The sequence below is a fragment of the Hyperolius riggenbachi genome, chromosome 10, assembly GCF_040937935.1.
Source record: "Hyperolius riggenbachi isolate aHypRig1 chromosome 10, aHypRig1.pri, whole genome shotgun sequence".
NCBI classification, from domain to species: domain Eukaryota; kingdom Metazoa; phylum Chordata; class Amphibia; order Anura; family Hyperoliidae; genus Hyperolius; species Hyperolius riggenbachi.
This window is the reverse complement of record NC_090655.1, coordinates 18,728,323-18,750,725: the sequence shown is the minus strand read 5'-3', so window position 1 is coordinate 18,750,725 and position 22,403 is coordinate 18,728,323.

The window sequence follows — 22,403 nt, the reverse complement described above, 5'->3', positions numbered from 1 at the left end:
TTTGTAGGTTTTGCTCTACTTTTGCATCCGGTGTGACACTCTCGAGTTGTGGTCGCTAGCTGATACAGGAAGTTGTGTTGGCCCATCTCGCTCAGATATAGCTTTCTGCTTTCTTCTATTTCTCAGATTTCATATTCTCGTGTTGAACAGAAATGGGATGAAAAAGCAAATACATATTTGTTTTGATTTATGATTCAAAAATGATAAGGTCACAGGAAGTAAAGCATCTATTTACTTACATACTTACAGCCTCCCATAGTAAATGAGGCCCTTCAGAGTCCTCTGGGTTCCCTCTGCTGTGCCGCTGTCACTTCTATTAAAGAGTCCACCCCTACTGGGTTTCGCCCCTCCTTGATAGCCATCATAGCGGAAGCATTCTGTGCATGCGAAGTTACAAGTCTTACAAACTGCACATGTGCAGAATGTTCCCAATGTTCTACAGAGCATGCTCTATCCCAGCTGCGCACATCCACAATCACCCTCCCGTAGCCTGGAACACTCTGCGCATGAGCGGTTCCTAAAGACAAAACAAGACAAATAACATTTATATTGCGGGTTTCTCCTAGCGGACTCAAAGCGCTTAAAGAGAACCCGAGGTGGGTTTTAAAAATCCTAATTGCACACAGAGGTTGGGTCTGCATATAATTACTAGCCTCTGTTGCTATACTGTTTCCCCCCAGGCCCCCCCCCCCCCATAAATCAAACGCAGTGCTAGCGACACGCAGCGTGTCGATAGCCGGCTGTGTACATGGCCACAGTCACTCTCACCGTTCCCCAACCTCCTCCATATCGCCGCTCCCTGCCTGCGCCCCTTCCCTCCTCGCTGAGGGGGAGCGGCAGAGTTTTGACAGTGGCCATGTAAACAGCCGGCTATCGACACGCTGCGTGTCGCTAGCACGGCTGGGTGATTTATGGGGGCACAGCAGAGCGCAGGGGGGGCCTGGGGGAAACAGTATAGCAACAGAGGCTGGTGATTATATGCAGACCCAACCTCTGTGTGCAATTAGGATTTTTAAAACCCACCTCGGGTTCCCTTTAAGCTGTAGCCATTAGGGAGCATTCTATAGGCAGTGTTAGGGAGTCTTGCCCATGGTCTCTTCACTGAATAGGAGCTGGCTAACTGAACAGGCAGAGCCAATATTTGAACCCATGTTGCCTGTGTCAGAGGCAGAGCACTTACCCAATACACTATCCAGCCACACTTGAAACTTCGCATGCACAATATGTTCCTAGCTGCAGGAGCATATTCCGGGATGCACACAGTTCATAAAGCGCATGCACCATAGCACGCGGCCTAGCTGGGTTGAAGACTTTCATTTGGCACAACAGAGGGGGCCCATCGCACACTGAGGGGCCTCCAAGACTTCAGGGGGCTCAAAGAAGCTTCAGGAAAGCAAATAGTGGGATCTGTTTTGAAAAGGGCAGGGAGCTCGTGTTATAAAAAGTGAATCTACCTCATAAGCCAGAAAGTGCTGAAGTCACTATAACAAATTCAAGTTGATGCAAGTTTAGTGCTAATTTTATGCAAATTAATGTCGTTTGCAAATAGAACAATCAAATACAGCGACTGCATCAGTTGGACCATAAAATGTGCGCAAAATTACCATAAAAGATGCACCTACTTGGAATTATTAGCATGCCTAGATAGCAGCAGCAGGCAGAGCACTGTTCTATTAATCGGTGGCATCGCAATAGGCTTAGCATGGGGCCTAGGAGATAAGGTGAAGGTGACGGGGCTGCACTGGTGGTCCTAGTACCCTCTAGATATTTCAGTGACTAAGTGGGTTCATGGGGTAAGGGAGGAGGGTGTGGCATGTATGCAGAGTGGGGATTGGCGAATTCAATAGATATTCAAATGGAGAGTTAGCAGGGGTTCACACCTCACACCCAGACTTCCACTTCCTCAGTCTGCTCCCTTCAGGCTGGAGGATTCGGTCTATCTCCACCAGGATCTCAAAGCATAGGAACAGCTTCTTCCCCTCAGCTGTAAACTCTCTGAACTCTTTTTACTCGCTCCTCCCATCTCCTTAGATAATTCTTCCTTTTAAAAGCTGCGCTACTGCTCACCATACATAATTTGTGGGCAAATTGTTGTGTTAATTTTGGTGTTGAATTGCTGTATTTGTGAACTGTATACTGTGTATAGCACATGAATGCAGCAGCTAGACTCGTCCTTTCTTCCCACCGCTCTGCTTCCACTTCTCCCCACTGTGAAGCCTGACATTGGCTGCCTTATCTGCTCCAGAGTTCGTTTTAAGATTCTGTGCCTTACCTACAACAAGGCCTGCCCAACCTATATTTCTGAGTTTGTCCACAAATACATACCTGCCCGACCCCTTCAGTCCTCCAGTGATCTCCACCTGACTGCCCCATGCATTTCTAATTTCCATACACGCCTACAGGACTTCTCAAGAGCTGCCCCCACCCTATGGAACCCACTTCCACCCCCACTCAGACTTGCTCTTTCCTTCAACACCTTCAAGCAAGCTCTCAAAACAAACTTCCTTAAAATTTTCTTTTTATCCCCCATCTACCACATTTTAACTCTCTAACTCTCTCAGCTGAGCACCTTTTCCACAGCCCTACCTTATGTGTCACTTCTCCACCCTTTAGATTGTAAGCCATTTGCAGGGTCCCACCCCCAACACATCCTGTCCTTCTTGATCATGTGACCGCAGCTATGACACCCTTCCCATGGACTAACTTGGACTTGACTAGCTGGATCTCTGTAACTACACATGATCATGCATCTTATACCCTGTTAGCATGTATAACCATGTGCTATGTTGTATAACCATGTGCTACCTCTCTGTCTGTCACCCCTTGTTTACATTATATGTATCCCTATTTCTTGTCCAGCGCTGAGTAATATGTAGGCACTTAAATACAATAAGGAATAATAATAGTAGTACATGCCAAGCCCAATTCTGTAGTACTGCGCAGGCACAGAGTGCTTCCAGCCACAGGAGCGAGATGGGGGAGCGGATGCACAGCTGCACTACGCATGCGCCAATTGAACCCGACCAAATTTACAGGGCTTCTACCGGGACCAGGAGAAGGCTAAGGAAGACGCCATGGGAGCTATCGATGTGGAGGGGGCTGGAGGAACCCCAGATATATATAAATCTTTTGTACTTATTTGTCTCTGGTACACTTTAAAGTGAACCTCCAGACTAAAAATCGACTCAGCAGCACTGAAAAGGCTTGGTGTTTCTTTAACAGTTTCACAGCATCAGAACTTTGTTTCTCTTATACAAGCCTCATTTTTAGCTGCACAGAAGAAAACTGCCCGGGCATTTTTCCCCTGATGCTGTGCAAAGCATGATGGGATTTCTGATGTTGTTCTCATTCTGCTGTTTTGGTGCAATTTATTTTTTTTTACAATTTGAATTTGACATTTGAAGCCTAGCGTGTGCAGCTGGGAGGGGTAATCAGGATACAGGACAGTTGGAACTGTGTCTCATGCTCCCTGTTACCTCCTTTCAACCAAAAAGATGGCTGCCCCATGACAAAGATGGCAGCCCCCATGAATCACAAATATTTGCCTGTTCTTTTAAAACAGGGTGAGTAAAAAATTAAATTACCTATCTATTCTAATTAACATAACTAATGTAACTTAATGACCGTATGTTTGTTTAGGCTGAAGTTCCCCTTTAAGAACACTGAGGAATGTCTGTATTTAGTATGTACTAAAAAAAAAATGGAAATAAACTAAAATATATACAACTGTACTAAGTGAAGTTTTTTTCTCAATAAAATGATATTTCACTTCAAATAAAGAACTCCTTTGGTAGATGAACAACCAAATAAACAAAAATTCAAAGGAAACTGCTTCTCTCAGTATAAAGTCACAAAACTCGGTCTAAAGAGGAAAAAAAAACCTGACATTGGATACAGTTCTCTTCTCCCAGTTGCTTGGCCCTTAGACAATTATGTAACTGGTATCTTTAGATGCACTCAAGTGTGCTAGAGCTACACAAAAGGAGACCTCTCCCAGTGTACGATGACTGCTGTGTTTGCCAACAACCCAACTTCATTAGAAATTTGGCACGTCCACTTGACTACCATGTGACACCCCGTTAACTGTGGATATTTGCTGTCTTAATGTACAAGTACTTAGGGACCGAACTGATAAGGGGGAAAACAGCTCGAAATGTGCTGAGCTACACGCCTAGGGTAACAAAGAACCTCCGCCGCATTGAAAATCAATAGTCATGTGACAGTTTAAAGGTCAAGGGTCTCCTCAATTAACTTCAAGGTGCTAAACAAGTATACTTGGCTGACTGTTTCTCGGTGGCGGAACAGAAGATTATGTAAGGAGCGTTCAGCAATTACAAAGCAAACAACGTTTACAGGCTTTTTAATTGCTTTTGTTTGCTTTTTAGGGGTATTTTTTAGTTGCTTTTTTCCCCTTGCTTATGCTGTTTTGAGGCTATTTAGATCTCATTCCTACAAAACATTCCTTTTCATGCAACCTGCAATGAATAAAGGGTTCCTGTTCGGGGATTGCGATTGTCATAGGAGGAGGACGACGGTTTCGAGGGAAGCGGGGGGAGGATGTGCGACAATCTGAAGGGGGCGCAAAAGCAAACAAAGAAGGTGATACTGGTGCAACAGCACTGTATTAAACCAGATATATTCATTTATCTGAAACATATAAGAAAAGATGAAACAAGAAAGTAGCTCAGCATAAAAAGAGTCAATATGATAAAATGTTTATAAAGGAATTCAAGTTAATATAAAGAAAAATAAAAACTTTTATTGAAGAGAGATACATACTCACCTATGCTATGGCGCACTGAATTCTGACACATCTTGACACTGAAGCACTGCCATTCTCTTTATAGCCGGCCTCGCCTCTTGTCCTGGCCCATGTGCCCCTTTTACTCTTCATTAAAGTAACTTTTTATAAATAAACTGCCTCTTCCAAAACCCAACTACACAAGTGTTACCCCCAACCCCAATACCCATGGACACCACTCCAATACACAAAAGGAGTAGTGTTGTTTTTTCTATTTTAAATATAGCAGAAACACAAATATGTAATGCAAATGCAGTACAATAATAAGCCCTTAAGATAAGGAACATGACTTGAGCTATAACATGCAGACCGACAGCAGTGCAGCTCAGTGCTTCGTGTAATACGGTGCACTTGCAAATGTTTAAATACAGTGTGTATATGTATGTATATATATATATATATATATATATATATATATAGGTAACAAAGTTTTCTTTCGAATGCAGTAAGTTAGGGAGATAATGTACAGACTAGGACCTGTGAAGTCGCTTAGTATAATGTTCTGCCCTTGTAAATTATCTAGCGTAATACAAACACACTGATAGCACAAAGCAAACATAATGATGCATGGATAGGGAACTGGCTAATGGACAGACAACAAAGAGTTGTGGTCAATGGATCATACTCAAAATGGGAGACTGTTAGCAGTGGGGTCCCACAGGGGTCTGTTCTGGGTCCAGTGCTCTTCAATTTATTTATTAATGACCTAGTAGATGCAGTAGTGAGCAATGTTGCTATTTTTGCAGATGATACAAAATTGTGCAGAATCATCAACTCTCAGGAAGATAGTGTTATATTGCAACAGGATCTGGATAGGATGGCTATATGGGCACATACATGGCAGATGAAATTCAATGTTGACAAATGTAAAGTCATGCATTTTGGTCGTACCAATGGTCTAGCTTCATACAAAATAAATGGGATACAGTTGGGGACATCAAACTTGGAGAAGGACTTAGGAGTACTCATCGACAACAAGTTAAATAATCGTACTCAATGCCAAGCAGCTGCAGCTAAAGCTAACAAAATTTTGGAATGCATTAAAAAGGGAAATAAAAACCCAAGATGCTAGCATAATATTGCCCCTGTTTCACTCTCTAGTAAGGCCACATCTGGAATATGGAATTCAGTTCTGGGTACCACTTTACAAAAAAGATATTGCAGTTTTAGAGCAGGTGCAGAGATGAGCAACAAAATTGATACGTGGGATGGAAGGTCTCACTTACCAAGAAAGGTTAGATAGACTGGGTTTATTTAATCTAGAGAAAAGACGCCTTAGAAGGGATCTAATTAACATGTATAAATACATCAGAGGGCAATATAATAGCTTGGCGGATGAGCTTTTTGTCCCTAGGCCTTCTCAAAGGACTAGAGGACATGATCTGCGTTTTAGCCATTTATTTAGGAAAGGGTTCTTTACAGTAAGAGTGATTAAGATGTGGAATGCATTGCCACAGGAAGTCGTTATGGCAAACTCTATACCTGCATTTAAAGGGGGATTAGATGCTTTCCTTGCGTTGAAAGACATCCATGGCTACAATTACTAGGTAATGCCTAATGATGTTGATCCAGGGATTTTATCTGATTGCCATCTGGAGTCGGGAAGGAATTTTTTTTTTCCCTTTTGGGGCTATTTGGACCATGCCTTAGAAAGGGTTTTTTTGCCTTCCTCTGGATCAACAGGGATATGTGAGGGAGCAGGCTGGTGTTGTACTTTGTTCTCTGGTTGAACTCGATGGACGTGTGTCTTTTTTCAACCAAAATAACTATGTAACTATGATTAGTGCTTTACAATACATACTTACCCAAAACAGTAGTTTACTAAATATCTTCTAAGGTCCTTACACCCACTCAGTATATGTTGCCCAACAGGGATCTGGACCCAATACCTCGGGCAACATTTTAGGGTTGAGGCCATGCAGATATGTTGCTTTCTTGCAAGCCAGCAACATGTTCTGCTCTATGCAGGGGTTGGGAGCTTGGTGGGCCGCTATCGCTTGTTGCTCGACCTAAGTGATCCGCCAGGAAAGATCTCTGGCCAAGCAGTCAGTGGGCATCTGAGGCTGCTGTACACGTGCTGGTTTCTCAGAAGAGGAGGTCGTTATGGGCCACCTCGGCCAAGTTACATCTGGCACGTGTTTGGGCCTTTAGAATGATTGTTCCAAGCGAAGTGATGGCGCTGTTCTTTGAGGAGGGGTGGGGGTGTGTGTCCAGGTGCACTGGCAGTTCCCTTCAAAGGGATCTTCAGGTGAAAATAAACAGCGATACGCATTTGTAGTTATCCTCCTACTCCTAAAAATGACTTTTTAGATATCCCATGCTTTTATTTTATATTTAAACATTTACAAAGTAGATTGAACGTTTTATTGTCTCTGCTCAATGGCAGCCTATTAAGTGTCCCAGGTTAAAATTCATGAACTACTGACACCTTTCTATCTCCCCCTGCACTCAGCAGTTGTATTCTGCCAGGAAAACTTTTATGGTCGTAATTTGCTTATCACTGAGGTTTACTGTTTTCATGACAAGGTACTGACAAGACAGAAGCTGTCACTTGCATGCCTGAAAATTAACTTTTTCACACAGCAAAATAAAAAAAGAAACAGCCTGGATATTAATATGTTTTGCACTGTACATTACATCATCTAGTCAGTCGCCTCTGGTACACTTTAAAGGCCACAGTAGTAGAACTACAAGTTCCAGCAAGTCCCGTGAGGAGCCAAAGTTTTCCTGTCCGGAGTCTGTCGCACAGCATTGCCCAGTATTTTATTTTGTTGTTGTTTTTTTCTTCTTTTTAACTGGACTCCAGACTAGCTGCTCATCACATCCAGCCGTTCATTGGATTATGAGCCCGGCCATTTCCACCTGTCAAATAAAACTGAAGGATTTTTACAATAAGACCAGATAATACGATATATAATTTTTATTCACTTACTGACATTTTGCTAATATATAGATATCATTTTTATTATTGCCAAAATTATTTTTCTACTGATTTCATCTCCATCACGGGCGGCGCGTAGCGCCCTGCGCGGTGTCAGCAGTCAATAGATTTCATTTCACTGACCGCTGACATACGGCCTGGACGAAATCTACAAGACATTAACGCTCCAATATTTTCTCCATCAGTGAAAGCGGGTTTTTTTCGGTTTTCTTTTTCTCCGGTCGTGTTTACAGTAACTATCGGAGAACGCCATTCATCACCGGCAAAGCCCGCGTTAATTATAAGGCGAATATTGCAAGAAATAAATTGAGTTGATTTTCCAGAAGAAAGGTATATAAATAAAGCATTTAAGAACTAATTAATCACAGAAGCACTTAAGAGAGACGGTGCAGTCGGCACTCGGCAGTACAAGCTTACAGTGATACGTAAAACAAACATTCGTAGCAGCACTAATGAATTGGGTGAGGAATTCTCCAAACTCGATTGTGCCACTGAAAGAACAATACTTAACCCTGTGCCGACAACCGCCTGTGGGTTTTGATGATGAGCGAAGGTAAAAAGCAGCGCCAAACAAATTGCTTCATAGACAAGCAAAAACTGAGCGCTTGATTAGGAACATTGTACTGGAAGCAGGTGGTTAAGCCTCGGAAGAAGTTCCGACGTGCGAAACGGCTGTTTGCACTCCGCACCCACTGCCATCCTCCTCACCTGACAGTGGGGCCAGTTCTGCTCCATGCAGTCCAGCAACAAACAAGTGTGTACTATTGATACATGTCAGTGCTGGACTCTCGTTCTCATTGATGGGGTATTAAAAGCAGGTAATGTTAAAAACAGCGCCGATGTAGGTGGCAATGTTAAAAGTCACAGTTAGAGCTATAAGTGATCATTTGGATGTGTGGAGGTGCCTGAGGTTTATAGCCGCTACTTACCAATTATGCTGTAGCTGCTATTCACTGTTTACAGCTGTGTGGCTAGCTGCATCCACGTGTATCAGTTTGCATTCAATGTACAGTGGGTTGCAAAAGTATTTGGCCCCCTTGAAGTTTTCCACATTTTGTCATATTACTGCCACCAACATGAATCAATTTTATTGGAATTCCACATGAAAGACCAACACAAAGTGGTGTACACATGAGAAGTGGATTGAAAATCATACACGATTCCAAACATTTTTTAAAAATAAATAACTGCAAAGTGGTGTGTGCATAATTACTCGGCCCCCTTTGATCCGAGTGCAGTCAGTTGCCTATAGACATTGCCTGATGAGTGCTAATGACTAAATAGAGTGCACCTGTGTGTAATCTAATGTCAGTACAAATACAGCTGCTCTGTGACGGCCTCAGAGGTTGTCTAAGAGAATATTAGGAGCAACAACACCGTGAAGTCCAAAGAACACACAAGACAGGTCAGGGTCCAAGTTATTGAGAAATTTAAAGCAGGCTTAGGCTACAAAAAGATTTCCAAAGCCTTGAACATCCCACGGAGCACTGTTCAAGTGATCATTCAGAAATGTAAGTATGGCACAACTGTAAACCTACCAAGACAAGGCCGTCCACCTAAACTCACAGGCCGAACAAGGAAAGTGCTGATCAGAAATGCAGTCAAGAGGCCCATGGTGACTCTGTACGAGCTGCAGAGATCTACAGCTCAGGTGGGAGACTCTGTCCAAAGGACAACTATTAGTCATGCACTGCACAAAGTTGGCCTTTATGGAAGAGTGGCAAGAAGAAAGCCATTGTTAACAGAAAGCATAAGAAGTCCCGTTTGCAGTTTGCCACAAGCCATGTGGGGGACACAGCAACCATGTGGAAGAAGGTGCTCTGGTCAGATGAGACCAAAATTGAACTTTTTGGCCAAAATGCAAAACGCTATGTGTGGCGGAAAACTAACACTGCACATCACTCTGAACACACCATCCCCACTGTCAAATATGGTGGTGGCAGCATCATGCTCGGGTTTTGCTTCTCTTCAGCAGGGACAGGGAAGCTGTTCAGAGTTGATGGGAAGATGGATGGAGCCAAATACAGGGCAAACTTGAAAGAAAACCTCTTAAAGACTGCAAAAGACTTGAGACTGGGGCGGAGGTTCACCTTCCAGCAGAACAATGACCCTAAACATAAAGCCAGGACAACAATGGAATGGTTTAAAACCAAACATATCTATGTGTTAGAATGGCCCTGTCAAAGTCCAGATCTAAATCCAATCGAGAATCTGTGGCAAGATCTGAAAACAGCTGTTCACAAACACTGTCCATCTAATCTGACTGAGCTGAAGCTGTTTTGCAAAGAAGAATGGGCAAGGATTTCAGTCTCTAGATGTGCAAAGCTGGTAGAGACATACCCTAAAAGACTGGCAGCTGTAATTGCATCAAAAGGTGGTTCTACAAAGTATTGACTCAGGGGGCCGAATAATTACGCACACCCCACTTTGCAGTTATTTATTTGTAAAAAAAATGTTTGGAATGATGTATGATTTTCGATCCACTTCTCACGTGTACACCACTTTGTATTGGTCTTTCCCGTGGAATTCCAATAAAATTGATGCATGTTTGTGGCAGTAATGTGAAAAAATGTGGAAAACTTCAAGGGGGCCGAATACTATTGCAACCCACTGTATATAGATTAGAGTTTAGTGCATAGTTTTGCATCTGATTTGCATTCAAGGTGTGTATTTAAGTCCCTGGGGAGCGCTGCACACCTCTGTTGGTTTCATTTCGGCTGCAGCCTGCTCAACAGCACTGCCAATTTTTTACCGTTTATAGCTGCTAGTCGCAGCTGTTAACATTGCGATCTATGGTGTCGAAAATATCAAGGTGAGGGTTAGGAAGCTGGTGTCTTTAGTGTGGGGAGGGGGGAGGGATCCTTAGGGGCTAAAGTCAGGCATAGGGGGTTAAGGTTAGGCATTAGGGGGGTTAAGGTTAGGCACCACCGGGGGGAGGGGGTTAAGGTTAGGCACCAGCGGGGGAGGGGGTTAAGGTTAGGTACCACCAGGAGGGTCTTATGGTTAGGCATCGGTAGAGGGAGGGTTCTGTGTGAGAGTAGGGTTAGCTCATAGTAAAATATTGGTAAAAATAACTGATATTTTACTTTCGGTAACGTTACCAATATTCTGCTAGTAGCTATTGCCTGTGCTTTTTTACATGTACGCCACAATACTAATATGGGGCAGAACTTTCCCTTTCCTTTCATAACAACACAAGAGAGTGGAAACATTCCTTTGACATTCAGGTGTAGGTTGACATGATCTGCAATTTTTTATCTGATTTTGTTATGTCATAAAGCTCCCATTCTACAAGATTCCAAACCACCACCAGCCCTGTAGTGCTAATGGAATTAAGTGAAATGTTGACATTAGTAGAGCACTTTTCTCCTGTCTGACTCAAAGCACTTGAGAACTGTATCCATAACAGAGCACACAGTTAGGGCCCGTTCACACTTAAAATCGCGGAACGGCGGCGATTACCGCCGGCGTTTTGCAGGAGTGATTTTCCCGCAACTAGCGCGGAAAAATTACTGGACACTGCGGCGGTTTTGGAGCGATCGCGGAACACTCGTCACCGGCAAACCGCTGCATGCAGCGCGGTTGCGGTTATCGCTAACCGCAACCGCGGCAGTGAGAACACTGCCACTCGCTACATTGTGTAGTGGTTCTTGCAGAACCGCTAGCGGTTCGCCGTGAGCGGGAATCGTGCGATTCCTGCTCAGGTGTGAACGGGCCCTTAGCTACCCTGAAGTGGTACGGAGTCTTTCCCAAGGACCCCATTCTGAACCTTTACATCAAAGGTGGTGTCTTTAAAGGGAACCTAAAGCGACAGTGACAACTTACCTAGGGCTTCTTCCTGTCCCCTGTAGTCATCTCTGCCTGAAAGAGTTAAATATCAGGTATGTAAGTGGCTGATTCAGTCCTGACAGGAAGAGACTACAGTGTGACCCTTACTGATAAGAAATTACCTTTTTTATCTCTTTCTTGCTCTCAGAAGCCATTTTCTGTTAGGAAAGTGTTTTATAGTTGGAATTTCTTATCAGGGCTTCTTCCTGTCCCCTGTAGTCATCGTGGTCCCTTACGGTCTTTCTTCTCTTCCGCCCCAGGCCGACCTGTAGATGAAAGAGTTCTGCATTTGTGCAATTCAGAAAAAAACGTAACTGCGTATGCCCCAAATGCTCCTGGTCATGGTATAAGATATAGACTAACTTCCTCCAGGCTCCATTGGTTAGAGGTCCCATCTGTCTTTTGCAGTGTAACCCACTCTCTACTTCCTGTTCTGAGAAAGGGCGTCGCCCTACTGCACAGTCTTCTTCAGATGGTCAGTGGCCAAAGGGTCCTTAGTGAGAGAGTATGCTTGCCTGAAAAGGTGAGTATGTGACCTTGTCAGGGTGTTAGAGAACATGATGTTGTATTTAATAAATGGTTTATGGGAAAAGACGATATATTGTGGCCTTGCAAAGACTGCACAGCCTTTTTCAGGTGGTCAGTGGCCAAAGTGTCCTTAGTGAGAGAGTATTCTTGCCTGAAGAGGTGAGTATGTGACCTTGTCAGGGTGTTAGAGAACATGATGTCGTATTTAAAGAATCGTTCATAGGAAAAGACGATATATTGTGGCATTGAAAAGACATGGATGGGTGTCGCCCCGGCCGAACACAACCTTCTTCCATTCGCTCAGCGGTGCGACATTCCGCGAGTCAGCCGTGATTATCACTGCGGTTACACCCCTCCACCTTAGCACAGTTTCCAAGCCTCATTGTTGTGGCCAATAAAAACGGAAACCTTTACACACTTGCGCTGTCGTGCGGCGTTTATGAACTGATCACATTTCTATCTGAATTTAATATGGAAAATGAAGTCATAAAACAGAACTTTTTAAGACTAAAATTATGAGAAAATGGATATAGTTTTAGACTATAAAAACGGCATTTGTGTAGTTGAAGATGTAAATTATAAAAAGAGAATCAAGAGCCCACTGTGGTGCGGTATGTTTAACCAAGATAGTATATAAAGCAACAGGTAGAGAGTTATACTCACCAGTGTGAGTAGGGGAACTTAGACCCACCCCCTTGGGGGATTTAAAGGACCCCCGAGACTCAAACAGGAACTGCCACTTACATACCTGAAGTTTAACTCTTTCAGACAGAACAATAAAAAAAGGAACGCAGCCTAGTTATTTGTGTGCTAGGCACTGTACATGCACATGTCTATCTCATTATGTCATATGTCACCTCAGGTATCCTTTAAGAAGTCGCTTTCTGTAGGTGTGGGTAAGATGGGGTACACCGATCCACTGATGGTGGACTCAATGTATGGTATACAGATGAAATAAAGGCGCCAATGAGGCTAAAACAAAATTTAATAAGTAAAACAATAGTAAGTAGCACTTACCTACCCATAGAAGATTCAACATACGAGATTTGTCATAGAAAATATTTTGTGATGTGTTTCGTGGGACTATGTCTCCTTCCTCAGGCAGTAAAATAAAAACAGCTGGGAGGCACTAGCAAAAAGGCTCAGAGGCATATATCACATGTATAACAAAGATGTAAGAGGGTTTAGAGGACTTTGGATGTATTAGTGCAACAATTAATCCTACTACAAAACCGCTATAAAGCCAACACAGGCATGACTGCAAACCATGCACCCCCGGCAAGACTTTAAAGGCAGGGGGGCCCTCCATACATTCACAGACTCTTCCCCCATTCCCATGGACACCATCACAGCCAGGGAGTTCCTCTGCTCATCTGCCAGGGTCATTTAACAAGTGTGGCCAACATGACTCCCCACACCTGTTACAAGTGGGGCCGGAACAACAGCTATGGATAGGGGGTGCTGTATTGAATGAATGAATGAGTGAGTGGAGGGTAAGAAGCCCCTCGCTGCCAATCTCTCTATTGGCTACTTAGTTACCCAAAGTACCCAGTTTGAACTCCTCACCCTATCATGCTCTACATAAGTTGTCATCTCCTTACATTTCCTCATGAATCTATAGACACCATCCCACTCGGAACCTTCACTCCTTCCATGAGACGATCTTGTCCTCTAGCTTGGTCACCTCCTCTCATTCCCATATCCAGGACTTCTCATGAGCATCACCTCTCATTTGGAACTTTTCCCCCACAGCCTGTCTGTCATGCTCCGAGCCTGAAAAATATTCAAACGTACTCTCAAAATACACCTGTTCAGACAAGCCCATCATTTGCTATAGGTAGCATTGGAGGCCCACTGCCTCATTCACTAACCTTTGTGTCTCCTCCCCTAATGTCTTCACCTCACTACCCTCGAGATTGTTAGCTCACAGGGGCAGGGACCTACTCCTAGTGTTTCTTATTCTGGTATATGAACATGTACCAGTATTAGTGATGTCTAAACCACTCATCAGCTATGTATTTGTATTGCTGGATGTCCTGATTGTACAGAGTTTTGAACTTATGTATCTATGCTCTCCACTATTAGTTTTGTACTATGTACAGCGATACGGAGCGTCTTGGTGCTATATAAATATAATAATAACAACAATGAGGTGCCCCCTCACAGATCTTCAAACTCATCAGACGTGATCACTACATACAAGATGTTCTTTGTGCAACTCCAGTCTTTATAGAAATATTCAGAGATGGCTGCAAACAGAGGTGCAAACAGGCACTTAAAGGGAACCTGACCAGATAGGAATATGGAGGCTGCCATCTTCATTCCTTTATAAACAATGCCAGTTGCCTGGCTGTCATGCTGAGCATTTGTCTTTAGTTATTTTGAGTCACACACCTGCAACAAGCATGCAGCCAGTGGATTCACAAAAAACACCACTCACATGCATCAAGTGAGGCTTAAGTGGAAATCAACTGATGAGATAAACAATTGTATCTATTCTCCTATTCCTATAAAGGACCGTTTTTTTTTTTTTAGATATCCCAGTTTTGTGTTACCGTATATACTCGCATACAAGCCAAACTTTTGACTCCCAAAAATGGGGTCAAAAGTTGGGGGGTCGGCTTGTATGCGAGTCTTTCCTGGTGGTCCGTGGTCCGCGCCCCCCCCCCCCCACTCCCCACTCCCCCCGCGGCCCCGCAGCTGTTACCTGCTTTAGGCAACAGCTGCTTCCTAATCCGTGGTTCCCATCTCATGTTGCGTATAAGTGATCACAGCAGCGCGCCCGGCGCTGCTGCTGTGACGATGCAGGGGGCAGGAAAGAGCGTGGCTCCCTGTCGCGGCGATGTGTACCGCCGTTACCAAGGGAACCACTCTTTCCTGCCCCCTGCATCGTCACAGCAGCAGCGCCGGGCGCGCTGCTGTGATCACTTATACGCAACATGAGATGGGAACCACGGAATAGGAAGCCGCTGCCTAAAGCAGGTAATAGCAGCGGGCCCGCGGGGGGAGCGCTTTACTGGCCACTACCTACCTATGCTGGGCACTATACTGGCCACTACCTACCTATACTTTGCACTATACTGGCCACTACCTACCTATACTGGGCACTATACTGGCCACTACCTACCTATACTGGGCACTATACTGGCCACTACCTACCTATACTGACCACTATACTGGCCACTACCTACCTATACTGGGCACTATACTGGCCACTACCTACCTATACTGGGCACTATGCTAGCTATACTGGGAACTATACTAGCTATACTGGGCACTTTACTAGCTATACTGGGCACTATACTAGCTATACTGAGGCACTACCTACCCATACTGGGCACTATACTAGCTATACTGGGACACACTGGGGGGACCCCCGGCTTATATGGGGGTCAATAATTTTTCCCTGTTTTTTTCAGGTAAAAGTCGGGGGGTCGGCTTATATGCGGGTCGGCTTATATGCGAGTATATACGGTACGTTTAAAATCTTAAAAAGTAGACTTATTGTTTTGTGTCTGCTCCATGACACAGTCTTTCTGTGTCCGAGAGAGCTAAAATATGTTGACTATTGACTTGATTTTTTATCTATTCCCTGCTCTCAGGAGCTGTTTTCTGTCAGGAAAATGTTTTATGACTGGGTCCCAGCTATAAAACACTGGGTTCTGACAGGAGAGAAACTGTCGCTTGCACTAGGTCCCGACTGGAAAGAAACTGCCACTTGCACTGGGTCACGACTGGAGAGAAACTGCCACTTGCACTGGGTCCCGACTGGAGAGAAACTGTCACTTGCACTGGGTCCTGACTGGAAAGATACTGCCACTTGCACTGGGTCCCGACTGGAGAGAAACTGCCACTTGCACTGGGTCCCGACTGGAGAGAAACTGTCACTTGCACTGGGTCCCGACTGGAGAGAAACTGCCACTTGCACTGGGTCCCGACTAGAGAGAAACTGTCACTTACACTGGGTCCCGACTGGAGAGAAACTGCCACTTGCAGTGGGTCCTGTCTGGAGAGAAACTGTCACTTGCACTGGGTCCCGACTGGAAAGATACTGCCACTTGCACTGGGTCCCGACTGGAGAGAAACTGTCACTTGCACTGGGTCCCGACTGGAAAGATACTGCCACTTGCACTGGGTCCCGACTGGAGAGAAAATGTCACTTGCAGTGCGTCCCGACTGGAGAGAAACTGTCACTTGCACTGGGTCCTGACTGGAGAGAAACTGTCACTTGCACTGGGTCCCGACTGGAGAGAAACTGCCATTTGCACTGCGTCCCGACTGGAGAGAAACTGTCACTTGCACTGGGTCCCGACTGGAGAGAAACTGTCACTTGCACTGGGTCCCGACTGGAGAGAAACTGTCACTTGCACTGGGTCCCGACTGGAGAGAAACTGTCACTTGCACTGGGTCCCGACTGGAGAGAAACTGCCATTTGCACTGCGTCCCGACTGGTGAGAAACTGTCACTTGCACTGGGTCCCGACTGGAGAGAAACTGTCACTTGCACTGGGTCCTGACTGGAGAGAAACTGTCACTTGCACTGCGTCCCGACTGGAGAGAAACTGTCACTTGCACTGGGTCCCGACTGGAGAGAAACTGCCACTTGCACTGGGTCCCGACTGGAGAGAAACTGCCACTTGCACTGGGTCCCGACTGGAGAGAAACTGCCACTTGCACTGGGTCCTGACTGGAGAGAAACTGTCCCTTACATACCTGAATGTTAACTCTTTCAGGAAGAAAAAAAAATTGTATTATTTGTTGTATGCCTGCCTCTGAACATATGCATGTCTATATCATGTCACATGTCACTTAAAGAGGAATTCCAGTGAAAATAATGTAATAAGAAAAAGTGTTTCATTTTTACAATAATTTTGTATAAATGATTTAGTTATTGTTTGCCCATTGTAAAATCTTTCCCCTCCCTAATTTACATTCTGACATTTATCACATGGTGACATTTTTACTGCTGGCAGGTGATGTCAGTGGAAGGAGATGCCTCCCCTTGGTGCTCTTCACGGCCTTGGGGCCCATCTCACAAGAGTCATAAAACAAGTGTAGCCACAAAAACACCTGAACTGAAGTATGGTCCCCTGTATCCGAGGAAGGGAAAGTTAGTAGTCCTCCCCCCACCCTAGTTTCGCCCTTGACAAGGGGGAGTCATCCTATGTAAATACCTTCTGTTTTAATAAGGGAACATTTTACATTATAGGGCAAGATGATGAAGACCTATTATTGATATGCAATATAAATACAGCTCTCAAGAGTCTTTTGCTTAGTCTCTTCAGCCACCAGTGCTTGCAGGATCAAATGTGTCTCAATTTCCACATTAGGTGCTTTTTTTGTTTTGTTTTGCCCATCTCAGAAATCTGGAAGGTATGTTAAATCGACTTACACTTTTAAATGCTAAAACTGCATCCAATAAGCTAATTTGACATGAATCCAGCAGCCTCTCCCGTCCGCCAGCCGGTGTCGTGTTGCACGTTCCATGCATGTGTCTAAGATTTTTGGTCAATCTATTCCACTTGGCTAAGTAGAGTGATGGAGGAGTCCCCGGGGATTTCCTAGCATGGGCTTTCTGAAGTGGCCCATCAGCTTTTAGGAGACATGTCAGAAGAGATCTGCCTTACGCACCACGCTGAAATAGTGTGTCAATAAAAGCGCTAAGTTTTCTCTTCAGCCAGCCGTGGGTTTGACTGTAATTCTTCCGAAGGGATGTTCCTCCGACTATCTGCTGCTGAACGCGCCCAAAAGACATCATACTCTCCACCTGCCAAATTCCACATTCTTAGCTGCTTAAGTAGCACCTTTACAAGACATTTAACTGCATGGTTTGGTGAGAAGCTCAGAGAAAAATAAGGGCAGCCAATAACGTGGTCATTTTATCTGTTTTTTATTTTGTTTAACACACACTGAGCCTGGTTAAAGCGGACCTCCAGGTCTGTGGGTGGGAGGAGCCTCATTGTATGCCCCGAGAGGTGAGAGGTGCTTCTACCTGTGCCACTGAGCCAGCCTGTCACTAAGAAGTACTCTGCTCCTGCCTGTGCTACTGAGCAAGCCTATCACAGAGAGGTGCTGGATCCTGGCTTGATGACAACATAATGCTGGGACCTGACACCAGCCAGTGCAAGGCTAAATGTGGTCAATAGTGGGAGGAAACAAAAATTCTTGGGGGAGGTGAGAGCCATTCCCTTTGCCTGGGTGCATGCAAAAAGGGCGCCAGGAAAAAAGGGCCCGGTTGGATAACAAAATGGCGCCAGTGGATAATTATTATTATTTAGTATTTATATAGCGCCGACATATTACGCAGCGCTGTACAGTGTATATATATATATATCTTGTCACTAACTGTCCCTCAAAGGAGCTCACAATCTAATCCCTACCATTGCCATATGTCTATATTATGTAGTCAAATGTCAATAATGATAAACATTGTTTACGAAATTGGTTAATGATGAATACCGTTTGAAAACAGACGGGAGTTGATAGCAAAAATATATTAACGTTAAAAATCGTAACGTAATTCAACAATACAGCTTAACCCAACCCTACTCTCACACAGAACCCTCCCCTGGTGGTGCCAACTGCCGAACCCTAACCAGCCCCCGGTGGTGGCTAACTCTAACCCCCCCCGGGGGTGCCTAACTCTAACCCCCCCCCCCCCCCCCGTGTGGTGGTGCCTAACCCTAACCACTCTCCCCCTGCAGAAACACCCTTTTACACAGAGAAACGATATCATAGATAATGAGGAATCAATCATTCTATAATTGGGGCCCTTGGGCCAGAGGGGCCCCATAAGGCCCTCCCTCAACTACTGTATTAGCTCTCTATTGGTTCTGTGCTGGTAACAATCATTTTTATAGATGCTTTAAATAGTAGTAATCATTCACAAACTTCCCCATCCCTTCTTGCATCTCTGACACTGTAGTTGTCCTTGGCAGATTTTGGTGGGCCGGATCAATTGTAATGCATAGAGTGCTTGGGGGGCCCAATGTAAAACTTGAACCGGGGCCCAACAGCTCCTTAGCTACACCATTGATACTCTGTACAGCGCTGCGGGAGAGGTCAGCTCTGTACAAATTCTTATTATTTATTATTATTTAGTACTTATATAGCGCCAACATCTTACGCAGCGCTGTACAGAGTATATAATCTTGTCACTTAACTGTCCCTCCGAGGGGCTCACAATCTAATCCCTACCCTAGTCTTATCATGACAATGTATGTATCATAGTCTAGGGCCAATTTTAGGGGGAAGCCAATTAACTTATCTGTATGTTTTGGGGATGTGGGAGGAAACCAGGGTGCCCGGAGGAAACCCACATAGACACGGGGAGAACATACAAACTCCTTGCAGATGTTGACCTGGCTGGGATGCGAACCGGAGACCCAGCACTGCAAGGCGCTAACCACTACGCCACTGTGCTGCCAGATACTAATACAAATACGAAATAATAATAAGATAACCAAAATGCTGAATAAACTAATCAATATACACTCAATCTCAAATAAAAAAAATATTGAAGCAAAATGATAAAGGATGAACTGACCACCCAGGTAGTATTTATTAAGTGAGCGGGGTTTAGAATTTTCAGTCCTAAGTGTTCCTAGACATTCCCCCCCCCCATCATTTGGCTGCTTGTCAGAGTCTGATTTCAGCAGCACAGCTCCCTGCCATCTGGCTAATACTATGTGACTGTCAAAGGTGTCAGCTTGAGTCATAATGCAGACACAGACATGGTAAGTACAACTATTCCTTTCACATACTTACAAGAGAAATAAACAATGGCTAACTTTACAATGCAGATCTCGCCACCAAACAATGGGACTACCGAGAGGGAGACGGGACAGCTGCCATTTATTTCACCCCCCTAATTAATTCCAGCCATGCACTTCAGAAGAAAAAAAAGAGATATTTCTTCACCGAAAATAAAAATGTTCCTTTTAGGCGTCACGGCTCTCAGTACAAACAAAGGGAACGTGGCAGAGTATCTGTTAGGAAGAGCAGCATTTAAAGGACGGCCCCCTGCTTCTGACAGAGGGAGAACTAGAAACACGGCAGTGTCATAATTAAAGGATACCCGAGGTGACATGTGACATCATGAGATAGACATGGGTATGTACAGTGCCTAGCACACAAATAACTATGCTGTGTTCCTTTTTTTTCTTTCTCTGCCTGAAAGAGTTAAATATCAGGGATGTAAGTGGCTGACTCAGTCCTGACTCAGTGCTGAAGAAGGCTGTGCAGTAGGGCGACGCCCTTCCTTAGATCAGGAAGTAGAGAGTGGGCGGCACTGCAGAAGACAGATGGGACCTCTAGCCATGGACCATGGAGTAATTTAGTCTCTATCTTATACCATGACCAGGAGCATTTGGCGCATACATTTTTTTCCGAGTGCCCAAGTGAAGAACTCTCTCATTTGCAGGTCGGCCCGGGGCCGGAAGAGAAGAAAGACTGTGAGGGACCACGATGACTACAGGGAACCAGAAGAAGCTCTAGGTCACTTTAGGTTCCCTTTAAAGGATACCCGAAGTGACATGTGACATGATGAGATAGACATGCGTATGTACAGTGCCTAGCACACAAATAACTAGGCTGTGTTCCTTTTATTTTTCTGCCTGAAAGAGTAAAATATCAGGTCTGTAAGTGGCTGACTCAGTCCTGACTCAGACAGGCAGTGACTACAATGTGACCCTCACTGATAAGAAATTCCAACTATAAAACACTTTTCTTGCAGAAAATGGCTTCTGAGAGCTTGAAAGAGATAAAAAGGGTCAACAGTTGATAGATTTTAGCTCTGGCATACTTCAATGAATGGTGTCATTGAGCAAAAACAATAAAGCAGTTTTAAAAAGCAGATTTAAACATAAAATAAAACTGTGGAATATCTTAAATGTCATTTTAGGAGAAGGAAGATAGATACAGTTATTTATTTCATTTGTTTAATTTTGCCTCGGGTGTCCTTTAACTGTGTGAACATTATTCATCACTGATTTGGTTATGTAACACTTCTACGAGCTCCCGACTCCGAGTCTGCTTTAGTAGAGTTCTCCATAGCAGAGGAACGCTAGAGAACATTGGGAAACTGACTAATCCAGGAAATTTGGTCAGCATTTATTAAAAACTAGCTGATGACCCGGAGTTGCTGGTGTTGGCTCCTCCCACTTTTTCTAACTCTAACACACAATCACTCAATGATCTAGTTCGTGAGCTTTGCGGTCTTTGGGATAACTTGCATTGCAATGAAACAAATCTGATTGGCTGCGGCTCCACGCCCTTTTCTGCTGTTCCATGCTCTGTACACACGATGCTGCTCCATACTCTGTACTCACGATGCTGTTCCACGCTGCTGCTACATCCAAAGTCAACTGTAGCCAGGAAAGAAAGGGGGCAGTGCTGTGAGCTGCAGATAATCTGGTGTCTCAACTTGTCCCCAGAAGCTGCACCAGCCATGGTCTGAGGGGGGATTCTGGGCAGCTGTAATCCCCCCTGCGTTAGCCTATGCCTTATGCAATTCACTTTTTCTCCTGAGTTTTTCCCAAGTTGTTATTTTCACACCTTTAAACCCCTGTCAAGTAAGAAAATACACAAAATAATTTTGACAGTACTTTTACAACTACTTTTGAAACTTTTTGAATTGTGAAATGCTGAAAAGTTAAGTTATCAGCTACTGAATGGGATGAAGTTCAATCCTTGATTACAGTTCCTCTTTAAAAAAAAAAGCGATTGTATGTGCTGCATGAAGAGCACAGTCACTTATGGATACAGAAATGAACAGCTCATATCCTGGCCAAAACCCAATGCTGAGGCGATATGCAGGGCCGTATTTAGGCCTAGGGCACCACAGGAGGAAGGGCACCAAAGCAGCAGGCTAAACTGGTGCAGCATTTGCAAGCTTGTGTCCCAGTGCAAGGACATCAGGCAAGCGCCTGACCACGATACTCTGCTGCTATCTGCCTCTGCAGCAGTCACCTTGCTCTCTGTGCACGTTTGCATTGTGACCAGTGGCTATGGACTTGGGCAGCATTGGAGACTGACATGAAGAGGAAGCTTCTGCACTGGACATGAGCGGAGAAATGAGTGACACTGATGGTTGCTGCGGTGTGAAGGTGAGCTGGCTACCTATACTAAAAGGGGGGGAAAGGATGGATTAAGGGAGTCATCTAGCTACCTAAACTGGAGGGAAAGGGGAGGAGTCATCTGGCTACACATACTAGAGGGAAGGGGGAAGGGTCCTCTGGCTACCTATACTGGAGGAAAAGAGGGGAGGAGTCATCTGGCTACCTATACTGGGGGGGGGGGGGTCATC